The sequence below is a fragment of the Dipodomys spectabilis genome, unplaced genomic scaffold, assembly GCF_019054845.1.
Source record: "Dipodomys spectabilis isolate Male_0828 unplaced genomic scaffold, ASM1905484v1 ptg000081l, whole genome shotgun sequence".
Classification (NCBI taxonomy): Eukaryota; Metazoa; Chordata; class Mammalia; order Rodentia; family Heteromyidae; genus Dipodomys; species Dipodomys spectabilis.
Window position 1 is genome coordinate 10,438,019 of NW_024870758.1, and position 26,649 is coordinate 10,464,667.

General features: G+C 33.1%; 1 protein-coding gene across 6 annotated transcripts in view; it reads right to left on the reverse strand.

The window, feature by feature from the left end:
* Positions 1–26,649, reverse strand: part of Gtdc1 (glycosyltransferase like domain containing 1) — a 355,236-nt gene that overhangs the window by 262,157 nt on the left and 66,430 nt on the right. For 5 of the 6 annotated variants that reach the window (XM_042683442.1, XM_042683443.1, XM_042683440.1 and 2 more), the window contains one exon: positions 21,342–21,405. The gene's annotated coding sequence lies outside the window, so the exon portion shown is untranslated. Of the gene's footprint in view, positions 1–21,341; positions 21,406–26,649 lie in introns of those variants that run through there. The other variant, XM_042683444.1, reaches the window with a different exon arrangement.

Genomic DNA, 26,649 nt, shown 5'->3' on the forward strand with positions numbered 1-26,649 from the left:
ATCTTACTTTAATTTTAGAAGTAGAAGTAGGGTCAAATTCAATTCCCTCACTGTCAATCTGGAGATTCCATTCCACATTTAATAATCAGGCTTGTATTTAAGAAAAAAAGGCATTTTTAAATACTTCACCCCTACAATTATGCATTTTATAAATGTTTGACAACATAAATAATGCATTTGCTTTCTTGAGATGGCCTGTCTTTAATGTTTCAGCTCTTGAAATGGGTTGAAAAGCAGCTCGGTGGAAAAAAACTGGGTTAGTTGATCCATTTGAAGATAGATAAGCAAGTAATGAAGTTAAGGTATATCACAGAACTATAGTTGAAATAAAAGGTCTAGCATTATTGTTTAACTAATTGTTTTAACCAATACTAGAGTTTGAGTTAAAAGCTTTACATTTGCTAACAGGGCACTCTATCAGTTATTTTGGAAATGTAGTCTAGTCTTTTCTATCAGAGCTGGCCTTCAATTTCAATCCTCTAGATCTCAGCTTCCTGAGTAACTAGAATTACAGATGTGAACTACTAGAATCCAATTTAACAAATTTTCTTTTTCTAAAAAAAGAAAGAGTACTGGCACTAAAAAGTAAATAAAAAAACAGGGACTTAAGGTCCTCATATTCATACATCTGGCCCATCAAACCTCACTGCACACATGTAATCTTACTACATGAAACATTTTCTGCTCTTTGGAGTATAAAGACCAAATGTAAATGTTTAATAATCATTAACATGTAAAAGCTTATTATTAACACATAAATGTTACATATCCTGGTTCATTTTATAGGAAATATATGTGTGTATACACATGACACTATAGAAAAGGTATATTGACCACATATAGTATTCTAACTATACTTTCCAACAGTTTTGAAATCTAGAGTATCAGCAATGTCCATCACCTAAAACTGATTCTTGTGAATTTAGTGTGGTAATATTAAATGGATACTCATCATTCCTCTCAAACCACAATCCTTATCCTTCACTTCAACCTTTTTAATTAGAATAAAAGGTCTTATGAACTATAGAGGGGAAAAAATGTATTCAAGTTCCTATATTAAGAAAGATTTAGGGCCAGGCGCCAGTTGCTCAATCTTATAATCCTAACTACTCAGAAGGCAGAGATATGAGGATTATCATTCAAAGCCAGCCTGGGCAGGAAAGGCCTGTTGAGACTCTTAACTCCAATAAACTACTCAGAAAACCAGAAGTGGCACTGTGGCTCAAGTGGTAGAGCACTAGCCTTGAGGTGAAGAGCTGAGAGACAATGCCCAGGCCCAGAGTTTAAGCCCCATTACAAACCAAAAAAAAAGGGAAGATTTAGGGCTGAGAAGGTGGCTCAGTGGTAGAGTGCTTGCCTTGCAGACATGAGGTTTGATTCCTCAGTACCACAGAAGCAGAAAGTGACACTATGGCTCAAGTGCTACAGCACTAGCCTTGAGCTGAGGAGCTGAGAGATGTGCCCAGGCCGAGTTTAGGCCCCTCAACCAACAAAAAAGAAAAAAAAATAGAAAGATTTAACTTCTCGCTACTGACCAGACTGAGATCCGAGGATCTTGGGTCAAAGCAAGCCTGGGCAGAAAAGTTCTCCAGACACTATCAACTATAAATTAACTAGCAAAAACACCTGAAATCGTGGCTTAAGTAGTGACTGAAAAATGTGAGCAAGTGAGTGATGCCCTGAGTTCAAGACCAAGGAGGTAGGAAAGGGAGGGAGGGAAGAAGAAGAGAAGAAGACAAGGGGAAAGAGGGTAAAAACATAAAAGATAAAGTAGATGGAAGGAAAAGTAGGCTTGAGTAGAAAGTAAGTCAGGTACATAGCTCTGTTTAATTGTTATCATCAATGTCCACATCCCCTTCACAAAACAACATGTATTATTTCTTTGTAGCTGTCATTACATGAAGGATATATTTATATGAATGACCATTGAATGTCACTAAATTCTATGGGACACTAAATTCTATGGGGACATTAAACAGATCTGCTTTCTTCTATCATATACCCCAGGACTCAGCAAACAGAACATATTCTATGCATGTGTGTTAAGTCAACAAGCCTAAAATTTTTTATAATGGCCTTAACAATTTCTTCCTAATTCATCCAATAGCACCCACAATTACCTTCTACTACTAATTAATATTAATGCACAGATTCTATAACTAAATTTAACGGTAGCATATTCACTGTATTCAAAATGATACATTTCATCCAAGGAGAACAGTTTGTACAACAGCCCTATTAAGGAGTTTAGAAACTATGTTCCATGCCATCAGCAACTATCTTACCTATCTTGACTGACTCTGTGAGAATATATAACCCAAAGACAGCCAAATCTATGACTTGTTAAAAGTCAACTGGTTAAATCACTAAACTGATATTTCTTATTGAACAGAGCATTATATTACATTTATTATATTACATATTACTTTTGACTCAAGGCCAACTTTACCTCTAACTTAGCTTTTGAAGGGTAATTACAAATGCATACAACAAATGAATTTGAGTAAGAGGAAGAACAGATTCTTTACCATACTGGCATTAACCAATCTCGTGCAACCAACTTGTAAGAACTTGATAGAAATTAATCGAATAAAAAGTTAATGAGAAGTTTCCATCTCCAAGTTGGACACACATACCATATTTTTAGTCAATTGTGAAACGAAAATAGCAATATTTCTCTAACACAAAAATATACTCAAATCCTATTTGAAGCACAGTAACCAAAGCAAACATGGATGGCATTCATGTGATAAGTTGAAATAAGTATCACTGAGTATAAAGTTCTGGATTTAGTAGCTTCCAATGTAAAATGAAAAGAACATAATCTCACAACTCAATCTGACTCATCAGTGAAGGGAAACAACACACACACACACACACACACACACATACACGCACACACACACACACACACACACACACAATCTTAACAAAGAAGGCCAAAGCATATCAGGTAAACATTTGACAAAAGATAAGTTTCCATAGAAAAAGCAGATATGTTTGAAAGTTGAATGTTCTTAATATTTGTATTATACCAAGTAAAATCAACCTTTAGTAAAAGATTCTGAAGCAGTAATAACAAAGTATGAAAAAAAGTACCAGATTTGTTCATTTAAGACAAATATTAATAAAACTATATAAATATATATATGAGTATTTCATTTTTGTATTACTTCTCTCATTTTCAAATTCAGTCTAAACACAGAAATGCATAAGAAGCTCTAATACTACTTTTTCTTCAACTTGCTACTATAACACTTTTTTCTTGTCACCATATATTTTCATAAATATTCTGACTTGCAAATGGTGTAAAATAGTTGCTGATAAGATTCCGACAATAGAAAAATTAGATGTCTAGAGATTTTTAATATAAAAATGTTAAAGCCTTACAGTCCAGTTTAAAAACCAGGGCTGGGCAAATTTGAGAGTAACAGATGTAATAATGAGAGAGTTGTATTACTATTTTTAATGTCACAAGAGGCATATTATAAGCAACTCACTATTATAAGGAAAAGAATCAGATTGCTAATACTAGAATTTCCAAGTCATAACTTTTTAGGACTTGAGCAAAGGTCTTCATAGTAAATTGTATATAGTTTGTAGAAAGCCTATTATGCTCCAAAGTTTCTGGAGAGGAAAACATACTTACCCCTATCATCTGACACACTTTCAATGACTAAATGATAAGTAGCAATATCTCAAAGTATTCTGATTGGAGCTAGCCCTATGACATTTATCTATTTGGAGTCCTTGTCTGTCACTATTATCTCTTATCAACAAGTTTTTCAAGGCAACATTCCAATCATATAAATATTTTGTCTAATGAAGCAGAAAGCCTACAGCACTGAGTATTCTTTGCAAACAACTCAAACTCATACTCTGCATGCTTATCTCTTCAGAATGTAATTTCACACTTTGCAAACTGTATGTTCAAAACAACAAGGCTGCTTAGGAATTGTGGCTCTATCCTGTGTGAGTGTGTGAGTGTGTGTGTGTGTGTGTGTGTGTGTGTGTGTGTGTGTAAGATCTTAAGAACTGAAATATTCTCGTCTTAATCCTCTTGCTAAATGCTCTAATATCAGTTTCCCTACCTATTTTCTAAACTGTTTTTGTAAGAATTAAATTTAAATTACCAGATAAACTATTTTACATTTTTCAAATTTTGTAAGTGCCACAGTACATGTTGTATCTATCAGAATACTTGTATGTTACAAAGGAACAAAAGTTGTTGGCAAGCCAGGCACCAGTGGCTCACACCTGTAATCCTAGCTACTGTTTTTGAGATTATTTTTTAATTGATTAACACTTCCACTAATTATGATGTCATAATTATGTCACACATATGTGATATATATGTCAGATTTACTGAATAAAAGATATTAATCTCTGAATTTAGATAAAAGAATTCAGATACAGATATGTGCACAAAGTAATATTCCTTTAAATCTCCGTAACTGTCAAAAACATCATAAAGGCTGTGAAACTAACTTATAATAGAAAACAGCCTTATTGCAAAAGAAGAAGAGGAAGAGGAGGAGAAAGAAGGAAGGAGGGAGGAGAAGGAAAAGAAGGAAGAAAGGAAGGAAGGAAGGAAGGAAGGAAGGAAGGAAGGAAGGAAGGAAGGAAGGAAGGAAGGAAGGAAGGAAGGAGGGAGAAGGGAAGCAGGGAGGGAGAGGGGGAAGGGAGGGAAAAAGGGAGAGAAGGAAGGAGGAAAGATAGTCTAGTCGTAAGCATAGGGTTTCTCTTTCCTACACCACTCCACCAAAAAAAAATTAATAATAATAATAATAATAATAAGGTATAGTAACTGGCATGAAACATTGTTTGCACTATTAACAACATGAAGTATAAAATGAAATAAAAGATATATACATGTATACATGTACACAGGAAGATATAAACAATCAGTGGTGCTGCCATTGTGCGTCATTTATTGCTCACCTTGTCTTTATTGAATATGTTTCTTCATTAACTATTTTTTTCTTCAATTCCAAGAAACTATAAATTATTTAACTTTACAGAAAGAAGCCAAGTTGTTTGAATTAACAACTACTTCTCAATTACTGAAGACTGACTCCCTCCCAGCAGCTTGCAAGTAATTCTCAAATTACTCTAACTACTAGTACTATAAAAAAAACTTATTAAAAAACTAATCAAGGGTTAAAACTAATCGTGATTTAGCAATTTACAGCACTACAATATGGTTTTGAAAATAATTTTTGTGTAATGAATGAAATAAAAGTAATTCTCAATTAACTTTAAAATGTGTTTGAATTATTAAATAATTATACACAGATCAAGACCTTTATATATAAGTAAGTTGCAGGTACTTTAACAGAGTAGGTTACAAAATAAATGTTTGTTTTGTGTTCATGTTATTTTGAACAGAAAAATAGGACAAACCCTAAAGTTTTAAAATTCAGGTAAGATGTTAAGATTCATTTACACTTTAAATAATGAAATGAGAGACAATATTTAACTGGGTTAATAAAATTTGAAAGAATTTGTAGTTTCACACATAATTTCTGAAGTGTCTTACATTAAGGAAGCAGAAAAATTTTATTTCATAATCAGCCATATGTGTTACACATGTTAACAAATGAAATGAAGTGGCTAAATATTTATCTGATTAATAGAGACACAGTCTTGCAATTTCAATAGAGTGTCTCATCACGTAACTACTCAAATTTCTCCAATATTTATATATCTGTAATATGTAGATTATATAACATTAACCAGTGGCCATTTAAACCTAACAGAGACATAATTTTAAATTAATCCTAGAAACTTACACATTTTACAATCTAAACAACAAGTTCATTTTAGAGTAATAAGATACAACTGTTTTTCTGGAATTGTGCTTCAGCATAACTATTTTATCATAATTTAAACAATGAATTCTAAAATATGTATTTTCTAGAAAAAAAATCTCCCATTAAAAGTTTTCAAATAAGAAGTAATTGTCAGAAAACACAAAAAATAATTTAAAAATATGATGTATTTATAAGAATAAAACTAATTTCATCTATTTTAAAAGGCACTAAGAATACCTACCAATATATTACTTTCCATATTCAAAAAAGAATCCCTAATCTTAGGAATGTGCAACATGGCATTTTTTTTTAACTTTATTGCCACTTTGGTGAATCTCTCTGTCCCAAAGCAGATCCCCTTCAACATTAGTACTCTGACCTTGCAGAAAACTGATAAGGTTTATAGTGAGAAAAAATTAGTTTTCATGGGTTTCCCAAAGAAAATTCTGATGACATTAAAAGCCACATGATAATATCAATTTGATAACCAACATTTTACTGCCAAATCACAAACTTAAGATTTCTAGAAAAATATCCATGTGGATTTGCCAAAAGATACAATATACAAAAGATAATATTTGTCTAAACTCATGGCAGTTCAGAATCCCTCTGCAAGCTCTAAATATACATAAAAAATATTTTCTTAATCAGGTCATCTTGAAAACATTCAATATTACAAGACAAACCATTTATATTGGGCTTGATTGACCCTCCTGCTGATGTATTTGTCAAATGCCAATTCATACACAACAGCCTTACCTCTTTAAGTTATATTTCATACTTTTCTTCCAACCCAGAAGCAATTGCATAATGTATGGAAACAGAGATTATTTTCTAGTAAAGCCATCTTCAAAAGTCAATTTCAATATTCAAAGTATTCTGCTCTCACAACTGAAAATAAGTTGCTTACTGACATGACAGTCTTCCATTTCACTGCCTTAAAATTAAGCTGGCATGGATAATAAAAGTGTTTTCTTACTAGATATATTTAGTATTCAAATTTTTTAAAACAAATACTAATCTATAATTAGATTTGAGTGCAATCCTATAGAAAATAGAATTTTTATTTCCTGGAAGCAATATTAATTATTTAAAAATCACAAACTTTATAACCACAATACCAGAGCTTTCATGCATTTAAAAACAATCCTTACAGAAGTTTCTTATTTTTTTCTTTATTTTTCTTTTTTACTCTTATTTTATTTTTTTCTTTATGTAAATGTCAGTTTTATCTTCACCAGTTATGTATTTAACAAATTGTGTGCCTATTATATGTTTAGCCATAATTATTCCATGTGTTTAAGCAACGATCCTCATATATAACAATCTCATCTCAATTGAAGTGAAGTAGAAGTCATCATATAAATTTATGTCAGACAGCTGGGCGCTGGTGGCTGGCACCTGTAATCCTATCTACTCAGGAGGCTGAGAGCTGAGGATCTCGGTTCAAAGCCAGCCTGGGCAGGAAATTCCGTGAGTCTCTTATCTCAAATAAACCTCTAGAAAACCGGAAGTAGCCCTGTGGCTCAAATGGTAGAGTGCTTGCCTTGAGCTGAACAGCTGAGGGATAGCACCCAAGCCAAGAGTTCAAGCTCCACGACTGACCAAAAAAAAAAAAAAAAATGCTGTCAGACAGACGTACCTATAAAGAAAAATAATTTGGTAGAATAGGGAATAGTGGCTACTGAAGACTGGGTAGGTATAGAGCTGGCAAACAAGGCCATACTGATGATGAGATGATAATTTCAATAGAGACCAAAAGAAGACTGCCTATGTGGATCTGGATTTAAAGTGATCCAAGAAAGAAAAGTAAGGCCTCAACAGAGAATATATTTAGCATTTGCAGATAGTATTTGCAGGTAGGTTTGCACTGTTGAAAGAATAAACAGATTTGTTTTACTCATCAAGAATTGTTAAATGATTGCACTTAAATTACACTACTTTGTGACATTAAGAAGGTCAAATTACAATATCTCACCTCAGGAGTGGATATCATTAAATACAGAGTGGTAACTGTTGTAAGATATTAGATCTGGGTCTCAAAGTTGGACCAATTATTAGCCTTTCTTCAACAAAATGAAAAAAGACCACAGAATATAGAGTTGAGGAAATGTGACAATGCAGCTTTATCTCCTTCTGCTTTTCTCCTAAAATTCAAACTAAATTAATTTAACAGCTTGGTAATTATCAGAGGAGAGTCTTACAGTTGAATCTCTTAGATGAGTAAAGTAAGACTCTGTATTTTATATCTTCAAATTCCAAACATTTGCCCTGCCCTCCAATGGTTGAGGGACCATCTCAAGAATAAACCTGAATCCTGGAAAGTAGTTGTGACAGTTATATGGATACAGATCTAATTAGGTGAGAAGTATGAACTGCAAATGCACTTTAGAGGGAAGTAAAGGGAGAAAATATTGGCAGAGATGCAGCCCAAACATTGCTGCACAAATCACAATATAGAAACACAAGAAATATGAAAAAGGAAGGCAATGTGCCTCCTCTATAAATTTATATCACCTCAATAACTAAACTAAAATACTGAAATCGTTGAAATGCTGAAGAATTTAAGATCATTAATTACAGGATCATTGATTTCAAAAAGGAATCAAACAAATAAATGAAGTAAGGAAAGTGATTCATTTTGCATAAGACAGTAACACTCATAAGAAATTCAACAAGTAAACTAAGGTACTTTTTAAAAAAACAAAACAAAAAAAAGGAAATATTGGAAATAAAAACTTTAATAAATCAAAAACTTAAAACAGTGGAAAACATTACCAATAGACTAGATGAAGCAGAGGAAAGAAAATCAGAAGAAAGACATCAAACAATATTATATTCAGGGAGCAATAATGAAAAAATAAAGTAACTACAACTTTCAAATCTGAGCCAAAAGGTTAGTTTAAAAAAAAAAGGGAGTTGACATACAAATTAAAGGCATAAAAATACATTCATATATTCAATAAAATTATAGCAGGAAAGTTCCCATGTCTAGGGAAAGATGTTTGGACATTCAAGTAGAGGAAGTATTTAGACAGGTCCAGAAAAAACTCTCTCCACATAATGCTGTAGTTAACATGTGAAGACCACAGAACAAAGAAATAACACTGAAAGATGTAAAAGAAAATGTCAACTTAGAATTACATCACAACAATAACCCTAAAAGATAGGAATATATGAATGTATTTCAAGCACTGAGAATATGTAACTCCAAACCAATATTCCTATACCAAGTTATTTAGAATCCATAAAGGAATAAAGACTTTCCAAGATAAGCACAAATGAAAGCAATTCATGACCAATAAGCCTTTAAGCAGAAGATACAAAGAGGAATTATACACACAGATGAGGGGAAAATGCAGACAGAAATATGAAATCTGAAAAATAAACAACAAAGGTAACTTAAGCAGGTTAGTTGATAAACCAGAGAGAAATAAATTAGCAAATGTGAGTGAGAAAACACATGTTCAATTTAGTAAATCCACAAACTTCTAACAAGAATAAGGGGAAAAGACAATAAATAATACTCAAATAGTAAGGAAAAAGAAATAGCAAATTTCTACAAATTAGCAAATACCTCTTAATACTAACCTTAAATGTAATTAAATTTAATAACCTTAAATTTCCATTTAAAAGACACAAACAAGGTTAATAATTTTTAATCCAACTGTTTATTGTCTACAGTATACACACTTTAATGGCAAAATGGAAAACTTAAAGTATAAATATGAAGAAGTCAAAATCAAATAGAAGTCATATTAATATCTACATTTATTTGACAAAGTAGATATCAAGCCAAAATTAACCAGAAGAAATAAGGAAGATCATCATGTATTACTAAAGAGAACAATCCATCAAGAAGACACATTAATTGTACATATGGAACCAAATGTTGATGGTCACAATATTATAAAACACTCTATTGGTTCACAATAGAGGTGGTTCACACCTGTAACCCTAGCTTCTAAGGAGGCTGAAATCTAAGGATCCCGGTTCAAAGCCAGCCCAGGCAGGAAAGTTCATGAAATTCTTATCTCCAATAAACAACCAGAAAACTGGAAGTGGCACTGTGGCTCCAGTGGTAGTGCTAGCCTTCAGCTGAAGAGCTGAGGGGCAGTATCCAGGCCACATTAGAAGACTCATGACCGACCAAAAAAGAAAAAAAAGAATACTACCGGAAATAAGGGACAGATATTTTCTGATATGATAGTAATTGGCAATCTCAATACCCCACTCTCATCATTAGATCATCCAGACTTAAAAATAAAAACAAGTGGGTACCTGTGGCTCACACCTGTATACTGGCTACTCAGGAAGCTAAGTCCTCAGAATCAAGTGAAGTTCAAAGCCAGCCCAGGCAGGAAAGTCTGTAACATTCTTTTTTTTTTCTTTTTTAACCCTAGCTAGCTGTTTTTTTTTTTTAGTTGTGAAAATACCGTACAAAGGGTACATGAGCAAGGTAATGAGTACACTTCTTATCAAGCATTGTTGCCTCCTCCTTTGTTTCCCCTTACAATCCCTTCCCATCTCCTTGCCTCCCCCAACATTCTTATTTCCCATTAACAACCAGAGAGCTGGAAGTGGAACTGTGGCTCGAAGTGGTAGAACACTAGCCTTGATCAAAAAAAGCTCAGAGACAGCGCCTAGACTCTAAGTTCAAGCCCCACGACCTACAAATAATAAAATTAATTAAATAAACAAAGAAATTTCAGAATTAAACTAGACAATACATCAAATGGACTCAACAGAACATTTCACCAAGACACTTTTAGAAGCAGCTTATGAAACGTTCTCAAAAATAGATCAAAATTTGGGCCATTAAAAAAAATCTTAACAATTACACAAAGAAAAATAATTTCTAGTACCTTATAGGATCATAATAGAATAAAATAAGAAACCAGTAATAGTAAGAGAATCTTTAGAGACTATAAAAATACAATCAAATTGAACAATATACTTTTGGTTGATAAATTGGACATTGAAGATATCACAGAAAAAATTTTAAATTTTCTCAAATCAATTAGAAAATGAAAACACAACTTACATGATCTTTAGGTTACTGCAAAGACAATTTTCTGTAGGGCTTCATCACTATAATTACCTACATTAAACTTCAGGGAGACCCATAGAAATAACCTAGTTATACATCTCAATATCTTAGAAAAACAAAAACAAGCAAAACTCAGAACTCGAAGATGAGCTGGACAACTGGTGGCTTAAGCCTGTACTTAGCTACTCAGGAAACTGAGATCTGAGGATCCAGGTTCAAAGCCAGCCCAGGCAGAAAAGTTCTTGAGATTCTTAAATTAACCACCAGAAAACCGGAAGTGGCACTGTGGCTCAAAGTGAAGCACTAGCCTTGAGCAAAAGAGTGCAGGGATAGCACCCAGGCCCTGACTTCAAGCCTCACAACTGACCAAAAAAGAAGAAAAGATAAAGAAAAATTAGGGGATGAAAAGAAATGAAATGTAAGCTAAAAGGGTACCTTCAATTCAATGAAACAATAAGTTGCTATTTGAAAGGATAAACAAGAATGATAAACCCAAAGCCTAACTAACCAGAAGAACGAGAGAAAACCCAAACTAATAAATTTGTAAAATAGATGACAAATACAAATGAATCCAGTTCATCATTAAGGAATGTTAAAAACTTATATTACAAAACTGTAAAGTCTAGAAAAAAATGGATAAAGTTTGAGATATACATGACCTACCAAAATTAAACCCATGACAGTATAAAAAATTTAACTGTATCATAATAAGCAATGAAACAGAGGCAGAACACGAAAATCTCCCAACAGAAGATGGACACCAGACACTAAACATCACAAAACTGAAACCTAGAGTATCATAGTTCAAAGCTAGCCTGGGCAAAAAACTGCAAGACTCCATCTCCACTCAGAAAGCCAAATGAACTAGAGGTATAGCTCAAGAGGTTAAGAGTGCCAATAAGTAGCAAAAAAGTTGAGCAATGTTTGCATAAAAGAAAAGACAAAGCGAATAAGGAAAGGACTAGATAGCTTCACTGCTGAATCATACCAAACCTTAAAAAAAAATACATGACTGATTCTCACAATATTCCATTTTAAAAAAGGAAAGGGATGCTACCATAATTGCATAATCACATCCAGTGAGAATTGTTAAGCTATTACTACTGATTTTAGCTATTCAAGTAAAATTATTGCAGATAACATTGAATATGAAAATACACACAATAAACCATAAAATATAAAACACATAAAATATGAGGCCTTATTTGGAAGCATAAAATGAAAGATGAATGAGGAAAAAAGAACAAAGCTACTTACATGAGGAAGCATTATCAGGGATACTAAAATATTTTTCTTAAAGTATTTAACTGCCACTATAAGTCAAATATTACACTGACTATTGAGAAGAGTAAGGTAAAAATAGTGACAGAGGGCTGAAATTCATAGACAATACTCTTAAATGCAAACTGTTAGCCTATAAATTATTACTTCTAAATATATGACCAAAATATCATTAAAGGGCCAAATATAACTATTAAGACCCAAATCCATATTAAAATCTTGGAATCTATCTTGCCTACATTTTGATAAGGTAAGAACTTTCTAATAGGACTGTTTTTGAATGTTAAAAAGGCTTCCTTTATTCTCAGTAACTGTAAACTGTTCAGATAGAAAATTTGAGTTCCAGACACTTGGATACATTCCCTGCTTTGAGATAAGTTCTATCCATGCACAGGTTGTTTTAGTAATTAAGGTAGCAACAACCAACAAGCCGTCATGAATGAAAAGGGAGGAATTTATTAAAACACTTATATAGTGGATGCTGTATGGATATAGTAAAGAGTTGTTCATGTTGTACTCTAATGTGAAAATTTGAAAAGGAATGAAAACAGAATAAAGAGAATTTCAGTAAGACATTAGAAGAGTGGTGAGGCATTGGTTCACATTACCAACTTACACAATTCAATCTGTAGATTTTTAATAAAGAGGTTGCCTACTTTCTTCTACAGCAGGTTAGTTCAAAACAAACAGATGTAAAGATGACCTCTCCAGGTTTTTATATTATTATTATTATTATTATTATGTTTCTATTTTTGTGGGTTTGAACTCAGGGCCTGGTGCTCTTGCTACAGCTTGAACCACACCTCCACATCTGGCTCTTTATAGGTTAACTGGAGATAAGTCTTTCAGATTTGCCTGCCAGGCCTGACTTCAAAAAGTAATCAATAGATCTCAACCTGGTGAGTAGCTAGGATTGCTGGCATGAGCCTTCGGTGCCTGGCAAGATTTCTTTTGGACAAGACAAGTCCTATTATACATAACAATTTGCATGTGTTTTAAAAACATGAAGCTGTCACCTTAACAATGTAACAATGAGATGTACAAGACACTATATAGAAAACGAACTTTACAACTTGGAGGGGGAAAGGGGAGTTGGGGAGATGAGGAGAGAAGGGATGGTAAGGGAAAAACAAAGGAGGATATAACAATGCTGGATAGGAAATGTACTCATTACCTTATTCATGTAACTGTAACCCTTCTGTACACTTTTACAATAAAAAAAAATTAAAAGAAGAATTAAAAGACATAATATACCTAAAATTCCACTGAAGATAAAATCTGATATAATATGCCCTAGTCATATAAGTCTTCTAAGAATCTTAAATACTTCTGTCTTGTAAATCAATGTCTGTAACATAAACTATCAAATATTCTTAAGTCTTTAAGAATAAATAAGTTCTTATGGAATATTTGTTGAAAAACTGAAATCCTAATACTGCAAAATATTTGTTTGATCAATGTATGCACAGAATTTTTAAATACTATTTTATTTGTTCCCAAGTGTTAAATAATTTTTGAAAATTTCCATAACCCTCACTCAAGACATCTTTGACATGATTACACTGATGTCCACTTAACAAGAACTCAACAATTTATTCCATAATCCTTCAGAATTAAGTGTTACCATACTTTTTTAATGTGTAGCCTACCAAAAATATTAAACAATATATTTATTTTCATTTCCTTTTTTATCTTTTAAAATGTACTGAAACTTGATATCTAGAGGCTGTACTAAGTGTAAAAACACAAGATAGCCCAATTACAGTTCATGTGGACAACAATAATATTACAGTAACATCACAATACCAATAAATATACATTAGGCATTAAAAAGAAAACTATCATCAAGTCACTATATAAGTTTAGTACCCAGAAAGTCCCAACATAAAAGCAGCTAATCGACAAAAAAATTGAAGAAGTATAACAGATACATCAGATGATTATTAATGCATTCGTTCAAATTCTAATCTCTATTCTTTTGCCTTCCTCTCAAGAAAAGTTGGAAAAATAGAATACAATTTCTCTAATTCTAGGGATAGTTGTGAGACATTTCTGTGTAAGATATGGGCAGAAAATTTTGTGAGCAGTTATCCCTACCCAAAAATGGGAAAGAAGGAGCTCTCCATGAGAAAAAAAAAAAGCTTCTGAACTTTCTCTTTGACTTGCTTCTTTCTTGAAAGCAAACACAATTTTTAAAGGTGGACAATTAACCACTGAGAAGAACAAAAGCTGTGTGCTAGTGCCTTGGAAAAGGAAGCTGTTACCTGAGTTCTGGTTGACATCATTTACCTATGAACTAAATGCCTTCAGAATTCTTCAAGAAATAGACTAATAAGACCTTTATTCATTGAAGTCACCTTACTAGGATTTTCTACTTGGATCCAAGGGTATTTTATCATTAGAAGGAAGAAACAAAGAGAAGTTATTTGACTTAAACTATTTTAAGCTTTTTCTTTGTTGATTTAGGTTATGATTGCTCCTTACTAGCTAGAGAATAAAAATAATTTCAATTTTTTCTTTAATTTCTGTATTATCTTTCACCAGTACTAGCTGAAAGAAATAAAAATAATTTCAATAACTTATCATTAATTTCCCACTTACTATTGACATTAATATATTATTATAATATTTCAGATATGCCATATCTCCCTAAGGTAATGATAATTCTCTATGTACATTCTCTTGGTCAAATTTTAAATATGTAATGTTCTTGGAATAATTTCTATTGTACAATGCTGAAAAGATCCATTAATTTCAATCACCACCAATTCCATATACCACAATACTTTTTCTGCTCTTTTTTGTTCAAATATATTTCACTGTGGCCATTCAAAGGAAAATTACACATTCCAATAACATTTGAGTTCCTCTCAGTTACCCTTTCAGTGGTTCAGGGTAATGATAGAGTAAAGAATCAAGCTCTTCACAGGCTCTCTTTCCTCCTGCTCCCATTTGGTAGAATTTCAACTTCCAAACTCCTGTGCCAAAAAGCAGTGGGTAATGTCTAATGTTCTTCTCCAACAGTAGTTTACTTTTGGGAGAAGGAGAGTTTCCAGTTTAGAAAGAATCAGCATATGGGATAAGCAATCTCTTACCTTATTTTCCTAAAATAGATTTATAGAACCCATAGTATGTTATAGATGGGGAGAGAAAGAAATGTTTGAAATATAGTTGGATATAGGTAATGGCTAAGAAAGATAAAATTTCAGGAAGTAATATGGCCTAAGTTCTGAGATCAGTGAACAAAAACCTTAACATACATAAAATCTGCAGCTTACACATTCCTTAGCACTGTTCATAGGCACAAGCTTTCACTGTAAAATAGGTTAAGAACTACATTCCTTTTTCCTGACTCTGTAAGAATGGAATAAATAAAGATAATAAGTATAGTCAGATAACATAAATGCTATCATTTTAAACCAGTATTCAAAGACAATCTACAACAATCCGTATGATCTCACAAGAATATTCAGAGAATGACAAGTCTCCCTTGTTTATAACCTCATTTCACTTCAATTTCATTTGAAGTTATCTGTTTCAAAACAAATAGATCTGGACTTCTTACATGATACAAAGTCTTTTCTCACAGGCTCACTTTTATTTGGTTATCTTTTAGGTGCACTAAAGATTGAGTTTACAATAAACTGAACAGACAGCATACAAAAGGCTTTTAGAACTATACCATATGGTCTAAGGAAGGGAACAATCTGGACCATCCCCATTTCAATCTGCAAGCTTGTCCACCTTATAACACATTATACCACTGTAATAAAATATTAAGATGGAAAAGTAAAAGTGAAAATAGTCTATCTTTAGTGTCATCAGGCAAGTACACTTTTAAAATTTTACTGATCAACTTAATAAACAATATATATTCTAAGATTTTCAGATAAACACCTAGGCTACTATTCAAAGAAACAATATTTAGGCATGGATACTGTGGGTATTCAACTTAGGCTTCAGAAATTTAGAAGAGAAAAAAACACTTTTACAGGGGCATATTGGCAGTGGTTGATGTAACAGATGACACATTCTTGGAAATCAAATAAAAGCAATAGGGAAATACCCATTGTTGCTGGTGAAGGCCTAATCACATGGACACAGCTGGAACCAATGTAGATCATTCATTAATAAAATTCTATTGTATTCACCACTTTTTGATGCATTTCAATTACTGCTATAGCCAAATCCCTGAACTTCTTTGTTCAATGTTAGTAAGATTGTTTTAATGGGAAATGTGAGAAGATTTAGGACATAGAAAAAAAAGAAAAAACTGTTCTCATACTAAAAGTGAGACTAGCTCAAAAAGCTAAATGTCACTTTACCTTGCATACACTATCAGCAGCTTAAAATATGCAGTGTAAACCTGAAAAAGGGGAACTCATATGGTACCATAGATAATAAGTGAGCAATGTGAGATGCCACATAAAACATATGAAATACTTGTGAAAGGATTTTACAGAATGATAACATAACATGCTAGGGGTGGGAAAAATTAGAATGTATCAAAAATTAGAAAGGGAGTTAAACGATATACCCTTGCATGAAGTACTCTCTGTTTAATTTTAATCTTGTGCCCTAAGTCTAAGAAAAGATTACTTAGTTTTTAACTATAAAATATAAACTTACAAATCATTATTTGTGATTATGTTACTTACTTGATATCAATTGACACTAAAAATCATTAACTAAAAAGTTATGCTTGAACACCTTATTAATGAAATAAAATATTAATTATCATAAACTTGGTATTTAATTTAATAAATCCTACATAAAATAATAAATAGTTCTTATCCAGATTTTCTGTTATTAGATAAGTTCATTTTTCCATATTTCCATAAATACAATTATTAAGTTATTATATCATAATTTTTGAAACTATGTGATTCAAAAAATAAAGATAAAACAACTTTATCTACATTTGGAATGTAGAATTTATTGCCTACAAAATGGAAAACTCATCAGTACTAACCAAGAAAAAGTTGCTTAGTCATTCTAATTCTTAAACATTCTATATTTCTCCTTTGTTCAGAGGTAGCTAACATAAACAAATAGAGAAGATGATGAATGTTACACATCTTGTGACTCAAAGATACATTCTCACCACAGAAAAAAGAAAGGACTTAATTGCAAAGAAAAGTTATACCACAGCAGAAAATAAAGTTAATAAACATTTAATATGAAGTAAACATCATTCAATATGTGTGAACATGAAGAATGAGATTATAGTTCATGTTGTCTTTAATCATAAATTTAATGTTATAGACCTTGGAAGTAGGAACTCAAAACAAGATAGTAATAAGCCTTTAAATTATACCCACCCCCCCAAAGAAAAAGTTTCAATGCAATTCCTTTTTACAATACTGTTATCAGTCAGGACCTAAAAATGTTAGACTAATTCAATATAATAGGAAACCCACCAAAATTCTTTTTAATACCTCTGCAAAAAAAAGACACTTTAATACAAGTTTTAAGAAACAGCACTGGGGAAAAGAAGCAATTGTAGCATGTATTGCATGTACATTGTACATAAAAAAGCAATTTTTGTATTTGTTTGTTTTGCTTAAGCAATGAGCCAATATGTTGCTGAACCTGTTTTCAATGAGGGAAAATAACAGGTGAGTTTATTTCATGAACATTTCTCAGATATCTGTTTTCCAAGCCCATTTAATAATTCTCAAACATTTCTCAATTTAAAAATAAATATCGAGGGGCTGGGAAGGTGGCTCAGTGGTAGAGCGCTTGCCTTGCATGCCTGAGGCCCTGGGTTCCATTCCTCAGCACCACATAAGCAAAAAGAAAAAAGCCAGAAGTGGTGCTGTGGCTCTAGTGGTAGAGTGCTGGCCTTGAGCTGAAGAGCTGAGGGACAGCACCCAGGCCCAGAGTTCAGGCCCCATGACCAGACCCAAAAAAATAAATAAATAAATAAATATCGAAATAAAAAACACTGTTACAGTGCACAATTTTATCTTCATGTATCCATAATAGGTGTATTTCCCAATATATATGGCAAATAAAAATAGTTCACATTAATAATTTTAACATGAACCACTGTTTATTTTCTTTTCAGTAATATTTGTTATATTGTTACAAAATATATGCATTCTTACTTCAAAGTAATTTTCTTATTGCCAAGTCATTGATTATTTTTTCAATAAAAATCTGTCAAAATAATGTGAATCTCCTCCTAAAAAGTCTGCTGATTTATTCTTGTCTTGATTATAAAACATTAATTTTTAAAATAGATCCCTTGAAAGAAAATCATTTGTTTTTAGTTAATACAATAGAAAATAAATTTACATTTTGAGGAACATTCTAACTTTCACAGAACACGTGCTCATAGTAAAATATCTAACCTCCTGCTCAAATTAGCTTCATTTAAATCTCATGATACCACATTTTCACACTTCTAACAGTAGGTTGCTAACTATAATTTTATGACAATCGGGAAAAATTTAAAAGCATTTCTCTTATTTTGAGTTCAAGGAAAGAATTTAAATGTACTCCACTTACTTTCATGGAAATGCACTTGCTTATTTTAGCTATACTTATCAGATATTCTAAAAATGAGTATTCAATTTGTGAAAGATATGAACTGACTTGAGTTTTAGGTAAAAATAGAAAACAATGACAGACCTTTTGTTTTCAAGAGATATTGTGCCATAAAAGTCCATATAATGCAAGTAACTAGTCCTAAAGTTTCCATCCTAATAATAAGCTTTATGACAGACAAGATTCCAACCAATTAAAAGTATCATGTCAACAGGGCCAAAGCTATCAATATTCATAGGGGTCGTCTTTCACAAAATGTGGCCAAAAATGCGAGTATAAAGGAAATCTCAATGAAGCTGGATAAGGTAAAATCAGTACAAGGTTGGGTTTTTTGTTTTGTTTTGCTTTTTGTTTTCAAAAGAAGCAATGCCATTTACTAAATGTGGAAGTTGTACAAAGAATAATACTTCATAAAAATAAAACTTATTTTCACAATGGTGTTCTGAATGAAGAAAGAGAAGACACGAAGAGAAAGAAATGTTGTAGTGGCAAAGATGAAGATTTTCATGCCTTCCTTCAGTGATCCTGTGAGGGTAGACCCTCTGCCTCATGAAAACCCAGTGCCAGAACCAAGCTATACAAAACATTTTGGCTGCAAGCCTATAACAGTGCCAGGCTGTTTGTTATTTTTGTGCTAGACTCCCTGAATTGAGACAGTGTGGGATTGTCACTTTGATGCACATTAGAGAACAAAGAATAATATAGTAAGAGGCGGGGGTAATTTTTTTTTCCCTCCTTTAAAGTCAGGTTAGCATTTTGTTTTCTTTGACAGGTCTTGAAAAGACCCAAGGAACAAGATTTATGCTGAAGAATGTATCAATTGCCTTACAAAATTAACATTGAGTACAATATTGTTGACAGTTTAAGAGCCATGTGAGATTAACATTTTTAAAATTCAGACTTTACAAGGAGTCCAAGTCATATAGCTATCCGCTTAAGAGGCCAGAAACCAAAAAATACATAATTCACAATCACGTAATCTTATTTAAAATCTGATAGTAAGAAGATAAGCTATAAAATCTGCACAAAAAAAGAATTAACATAAATACTGCAATTTTTAAGACAATACACAGACACAACTTTGTCCGATGCTATTCTGACCTTGGTTTCTCCAGAATTAAAGAATCTAGGGAAAAGATTATAACACCAGAATCTGAATGTTTTATGTCTTCACAAGGAACAAGGTGAAAAATTATTTTTTTTAATATTCTGGAAGGATTAAACCACAAATCATCTAGAAAGTTGCCACAGACACAAACAGGAAAACCGTCTCTGCTATCCTATTCAATTCTGTACTAGAAGCAAAGCTAACACGAATGAGAAAGCCAAGTATGTCTAGTTTTACCCCTCAACTAAATATACCATTTGAATCTAGTGACTAAAAACACAATAAGCCATTATCTCCTAGAGTATGACCTTTTTCTCTCTAATGCATTTTCTATATACCAAATGAAATGACAGAATGAACTGTCCAGAGCCCATGAGCCCATGCTGGTATATTTTACACTAAGCTCAGCATCATCTATGCTTCTCCCTTCCAATAAAGGGAGAGAAAGTTGTACAACTAATTCAGTGTTGATAAAAAGCACCAAAAGTCTACTGGTCCCTTCCTCCTGCACATCTCCATTAGATCAGCTGTTAAAGGAAGACCAATGGCTGTTACAGAAATAGCAAGAACTAAAAGCACTTGCCTCAGATGTCACACATGGAGGCATGGAGCATTTACCACCTGAGCCTATCTAATTTCCAACAAAATGATCTCCTGCCCAGTTTTGTTCATGGCCACAGAATCTGATAACAAGTCACGATCAGTGTTCAGAAAGGCAGTGGGGGAGTGACTGTGAGGAAGAAACTGAGTGAAAACAGTGGCCAAATTTCGCACAATATCCATGTTTCTCTTATGATTCAAATTAATGCCTGTGCACAATGCTTTACAATGACAAAAGCTGTATCAAGGAGTTCAGGTACAAAGATTTACTTTGGGTGGCATGAATAAGTGTGCCATGTAATTAAAGAAAGCATTATTTTGCACCTCACTGTTTTCCTTTTATATTTTTCTTTCTTTTCACTAACATATACTGCTGATGCTATTACTATGTAAGACATTGATAGTTGTAGGCAACTTATTCATGTATTGCCAAGATGGTCAAAAGAATGATGTCTGGCTGGCTTTAGTTCAACAAGGAATGTTAGGCAAAAGCAAAAAGGTATAGAAGCCAGGCAATAGGCCTGTATTTTTTTTTTCTGTTCCTTAGTATGGTGGATGAAATGAGAAAATCTGGAAAAAGCAGCCAACCTAAATCAATTACAAGGAAAGATTAAAGGAGTTAAATGTGTGTAACTTGGATGAAAACCAATAAAAAATACACGAGCTGTCCACAACTCTCCAAAAGTATATACATTTTTTAAAAAATAAGTATATACATTTTAAATGTGAGTATATGAAATAATAATGAGATAAAGAAATTTGATTTCAAGTGGCAAAGACATGACCTGGTACAATATAACAAAGACTGTATCCTTTTCTTCAGAAATATTATCTTCCTAATCCACCTGAACAACGTATGACAGAAAATGTCACATACGGGTAGGAGGATGAATTTATCGTAATTTTTTAAAAAAATAATGAATTCTTGTTTACTTACCTGATAATCCAGATAGACTGATGTCTCTTTACATATACTCAAATCTGGTCTAATGTAAAGGTACCTGTAAAATAAAGAATATAGTTAAAATGTAATCTTCAAAATAAATCCAGTTTGAATTCTGAATCCTGACATAGACAAGAGCTGACATAGATGATCTAGTCTGTTCTTGGATATATTAAGATGAGAAAAGAATGACTACTAATAGAAATTATCTCAGTGATTCTTCCCTAATTTTAAAAAGGGAAGTTTTAGTCTTCCCAAGGCTTTCCCAAAATCAATCATTAATAAAAATGCTAATTATTATTATTATTCAGATTAGAGGTCATTAACCTTCTTCAATAAATGCCTATCTAAAGTCTAAGTACTGTGATTAGGTCAACTTGTAGGTATGTGTAACTGAGTATCTCTCTGGGGAGGTCAAGAGTTTGTCAGATTTACAAGATCCATAATCCAAAAACTATTAAGAATCTCTGTTGAGGACTGTCTAAAAGCTCAGAGGTAATTTGAAATGTATACCAATAATCAATCCAGGTTTGTGGAAGCAACAGAGATGCTACTCTGTGGTAAATAACACAAAGCACTACTTTCTAGGAAAGTAATACTCAGTTATATATAAGCAAGTTACTTGACTCATGCAGCCCTATGTTCCCGAAAGCAATACACAGGCTTGAAAAGAACTAAGATGCTACCATATACCCAAATACATCTTAAAAGAGTAACTTTTAACAGTAATTACTAAATCAGAATAACCTGTTTCACAAACTAGGTTGAAGAAGACTATGACCAACTTTGACAATATAGAAAAGCCACAGATTTTCTTAAACTGGGACACATCACCAAAAAGGAAAAGGGGGGAAAAGAAGGAGGCATGAAAAGGAAGAAATCAAACATGGGGGAGGGAGGGGGCCAGGGGAATCACCTTTTGAAATGGCCTCTTTTAAAATAATGGGCATGTAGTATAACCTCTCAAAAAATAATCTATTTAGACAAACACCTCTTGGAATATCCAGCATCTACTTGGCACTTAGTAGGAAAGTCAAACAAACAAAGCTCTGCCCTGCAGGAACTTAATTTTGAAAGACAAGGAGAGGATGCAAGGAGACAAGCAAGTATATCAGCAAAATCACTTCATTTTGTGGTGCATGGCATGAAGGAAGTAAAGATGGTAAGACCAAGACATGAAAGAATGATCTATATAAACTGAATCATATGTCACAGATTAGATTAGATCTTTACTCTAATTCCTGATCAGTTAGTCTGCAACAGGTGAGATCAAGAGACTGAAGAGACAGCTAGTCAGACATGATCATTTCAAAGGTGAGAACAGTAAAGGTACTCTGGAAAACAAAGTATCACAGTCACTTTGTCTGTACTCATGCTTAAGGTAAGTGATAAGCTTATGATGCACAGTCTACCCTTAAAAGATAAGCCTGAGAGCAAGTAAATGAGCAGCATTTTGATATTCTTTAAAAACCTGACTGAAAATACTGTGCACTTCATATACTTAAAGGGAAAACAAGTCAGCCATGTTCTATTCAAATTACTGCCAAGTGCTTTTGCTCCTAAAGAAAAATCTAGTCAATTTCTACTGTCAAATGAAAAAAGGGACATTAGACCCTCCTGCCTAAGAAAGCTCAAATAATCCTCACCTCAGAGAACACAAGCCTTGTGTGATGCCCTTTCCTGTATCAGATTTAGTCTAAATAACCAAGAGAAAGCATTGGAAGTGATTCTATCTTTCATAAAAGATATCAAACTTCCTTATCTCTGTGTTAAATAACTCATCTTGGGAGAAGTCAGCTGCCAGCTGCCATATTGTAAGTGACTCAACCAGGCTCATGGCAAGGTCAACATGGCTTGTTAGTAAACAACCAAAATGAACAACCTTGTGAGTGAGTTTTCTTCTAAGCAAACCCTCCAGGTTAGTAAAACCTTACACGATTGCCTCTATGATTGATACCTTGACTGAAACTCATGAGCCAGAACCACTCAGCCAGTAATTCAGCCCCTTTCTCAAAAGCTGAAGAGTACATTTCCAATATTCTCCTGCGTTGTGCTTTGCAAAGGGAAATCCAGGTTCAACCAAATTCACGCAGGATTTAAATATCAGAAGTGAGTAATCAAGGTGGTAGCCAACTCTGAGGAAATATCTATGGTGAAGCATTTTGTTAATGTTGGCATCACAGGGTGTGTTTCCAAGCTATTAACAAACAAGTTCAGTTCCTTAACACTTTGGGAAATTAATTAACATGTAATGTGTATATGTGATATATAATATATAATATACATATCCTTATATGCTTAATGTACAGACCATTAGCTGTCTGTAACTCAAGCTATTACCAGCAACTACAAACTCTGCAGCTAAGAATCTACTCTTTCAAACACAAATTTTCCTAATTCATAACACCTGAACTCATATCTTATGGCTGTCCCTCTTCCAGGACACATGTCTCTATCTCTGTGCAGACCCTTAGCCATTACGGTACTCCAGGATATCCATGTGTTTTCCTCTCCCCACCCTTGCTTTTTTTAAAAAAATTATCTTTAATTATACAAAGGCAAAGTAACTTTAAAAAGCAGTTTATGAATACATCTTGATTAATGTCGCCCCTTTCAATATTCTCACCCATTCCTCCCTTTCCCACCCCTTCCCTCACTCTTCTTAATTTTGTACGATACACACTGAATTCTGGACTTTGAGCTTTTCTGCTATCTTCAATCTTTTCTTCTCCACTGGCTCCTTCTCCTTCAACCCAAACAATTTTCATAAAATAATACAAGCCCATGTCTTTACTTCAAGTTCCATTCAATGCTTAAATTAACACAACACAGTTTCCTTAAATATCACCTTACTAAAATAGCTACTGCTGACTTGGCAAAAACTAATCAAGTGTCTATTTTCATTTCTCACTCACTTTTTGACTAGATTCTGACTTTCAGTAGTTTTCACCCAAAAGCCTCTCCTTTGGGTTCTAATGTACCAATTCCTTGTAACTCTCCTGGAGAGATTGCCTGTTTTACAATGTACTCCTTTTCCAGAAATTCTGTTGGACTTTGTTTGTAGGGATAATATAGTTTCATTCTGCTCCTAATATCAGGACTACAATTCCACATATATATTTAGTGATCACTCTCACATTCAAACTTCTCTCATAACTCCCTTTTAATACAATAAACTATTTCTACCTACCTATTCAATATATCTAACTTTCTACCTACCTATGCAATATATCTAACTTTATCAATTGTAAAGTATCACAAAACCGAACTTAGAGGATAACTTTAAAACTCATTCAAACTGTAAGTATGCCACTTAAAAAATGTAGTTACTCTGAATACAGAGGTCCTTCCTAAAGGAGCATAGTGTAAAATACAAAAAGGTATGAGAGAAAATGGAAAAACTGTCAAAATGTTTAGCTTGATCACATGTTGAAGTAAATTAAACTCATTTCTTTTTATTTCAACTGTAGTTATTAATTTTTTAATCATGTGACTTACACTATGTCTATAGGACATATTAGAAAGAAGGAAAAAAGACGCTGTATTTGCAAACAAGGGTTAAGAAAAAGAGAATAGTGATTTTTTCCATATTATAATCACCCTCAGTCTCACTCAAAACTTACTGTTTTATATTAATAGTCTGTACAGTCATTGTCATTATTTAAAAGGAAGATGATTTACTATAACCTGGAATCAAGAGCTACAGAAACTCCTTTAATACATATTGAAAATTATAATGCCAAAATACTATCTATAAAAGTCTAGTACAAGAACAGCAACTGCATAAAAATACAAAGAGCTAATATCTGAGATGTGCTAAGTACCAGAAGCATATAATTTAGTCATCACATCTCTGAGGTAAATAATTCTATTATGCAACCATTTAACAGTATAGGGAAATAAAACCAAAAAGATATAAAATAACTAATCTGAGACCATGTTTGGAATAAACAAATAAACATGGTCTCAAACCCAAACAATCTGGCTCCAGACCATATACTTCCACTTATTACCTTTGTTTGCCTTAGTAGAAGTAAAATTTAAAAGAACAGTTAGATTTAAATGGTTGCTGGTAAACTTATACTCACTCAATTAAAGCTAGAATAAGTTACATTGCAAAAAGGTTTTATTAAGTATGAATATTTTCACAGAAAGTTGAAACTGAAAATAAACTCTGTGGATAGACAGGAATACCAAAACTAGTAATGCAAAAAAAAAAAAAGTCTTTTCTGAGCCCAAAATAGCCAAAGGAGAAGCCAAAGGAGAATTCCTCGTAAATAGAAAACATAACTGTGCAAGAAAAGTTTAAGGGCTCAGAACATGACATGTTCCCTGAGACTGAAGAAGAAAGTAAGGCCTTGTTTCATCCCTGTGGGACCTTGAGAATATCTGTATGTGATTCTTATTCACAAAGTTTGGTAGAGGCTGGAAGGTGGAGGTCAGTTGCAGAACTAATTTTAATATTTAAAATGTAGGGATACAATTCATATGTGAATGATAAGACTGTACAACCAATATTTCTGATAGTTTGTCATTTTAACAAGACTTCCAAAAAGCAATATTCTCCAGGTAAGTACATATATAAATATTTGAACAAATATAAAAACACTGATTATATATAGACATATATCACTAAAAGAATATGCCAAAAAGCATAAAAAGTTTTAAAAAGACTAGTTAAAAAAAAACAAAAATAAAATACAGAACAGTAAAAGCCACAGAAATCTACTCATACATAAATATATAAATACATATATAAAAGAGTCTTTAGAACAATATTATGGACTGCTTCAAGCCATGATGAAAGAGTTGCAGCCCATAATAGTATACATATGTGATCTCAGCCTTCAGGAGGCTGAGACAGGAACATCTAAAGTTCCATGCTAGGCTATACCAGAATATGTGTAGTTGCAAACATAATGTAGCAAGTTAAAAGAAAGAGCCCTTTTCTTTTTCAGGTTAAGAGAATTCTATGAATCTGGGAATGTGGCTTAGTGGTAAAGTGCTTGCCTAGCATGCATGAATCATTGGGTTTGATTCCTCAGTACCATATAAACAGAAAAGGCCAGAAGTGGTGCTGAGGCTCCAGTGGTAGAATGCTAGCCTTGACCAAAAGAAGCTCAGGGGCAGTGCCCAGGCTCTGAGTTCAAATCCCAGGGCTGGCATTAAAATAAATAAATAAATAAAGTGTTCTATGACATCTGTAATGTCACTATCAGAAGTGATGTTACTGATTTACTGGCCAGTGGGGATGACCTGGCCATGTGGCCTTCCTTGCCAAAGCTGTAAACTCTCCAAAACT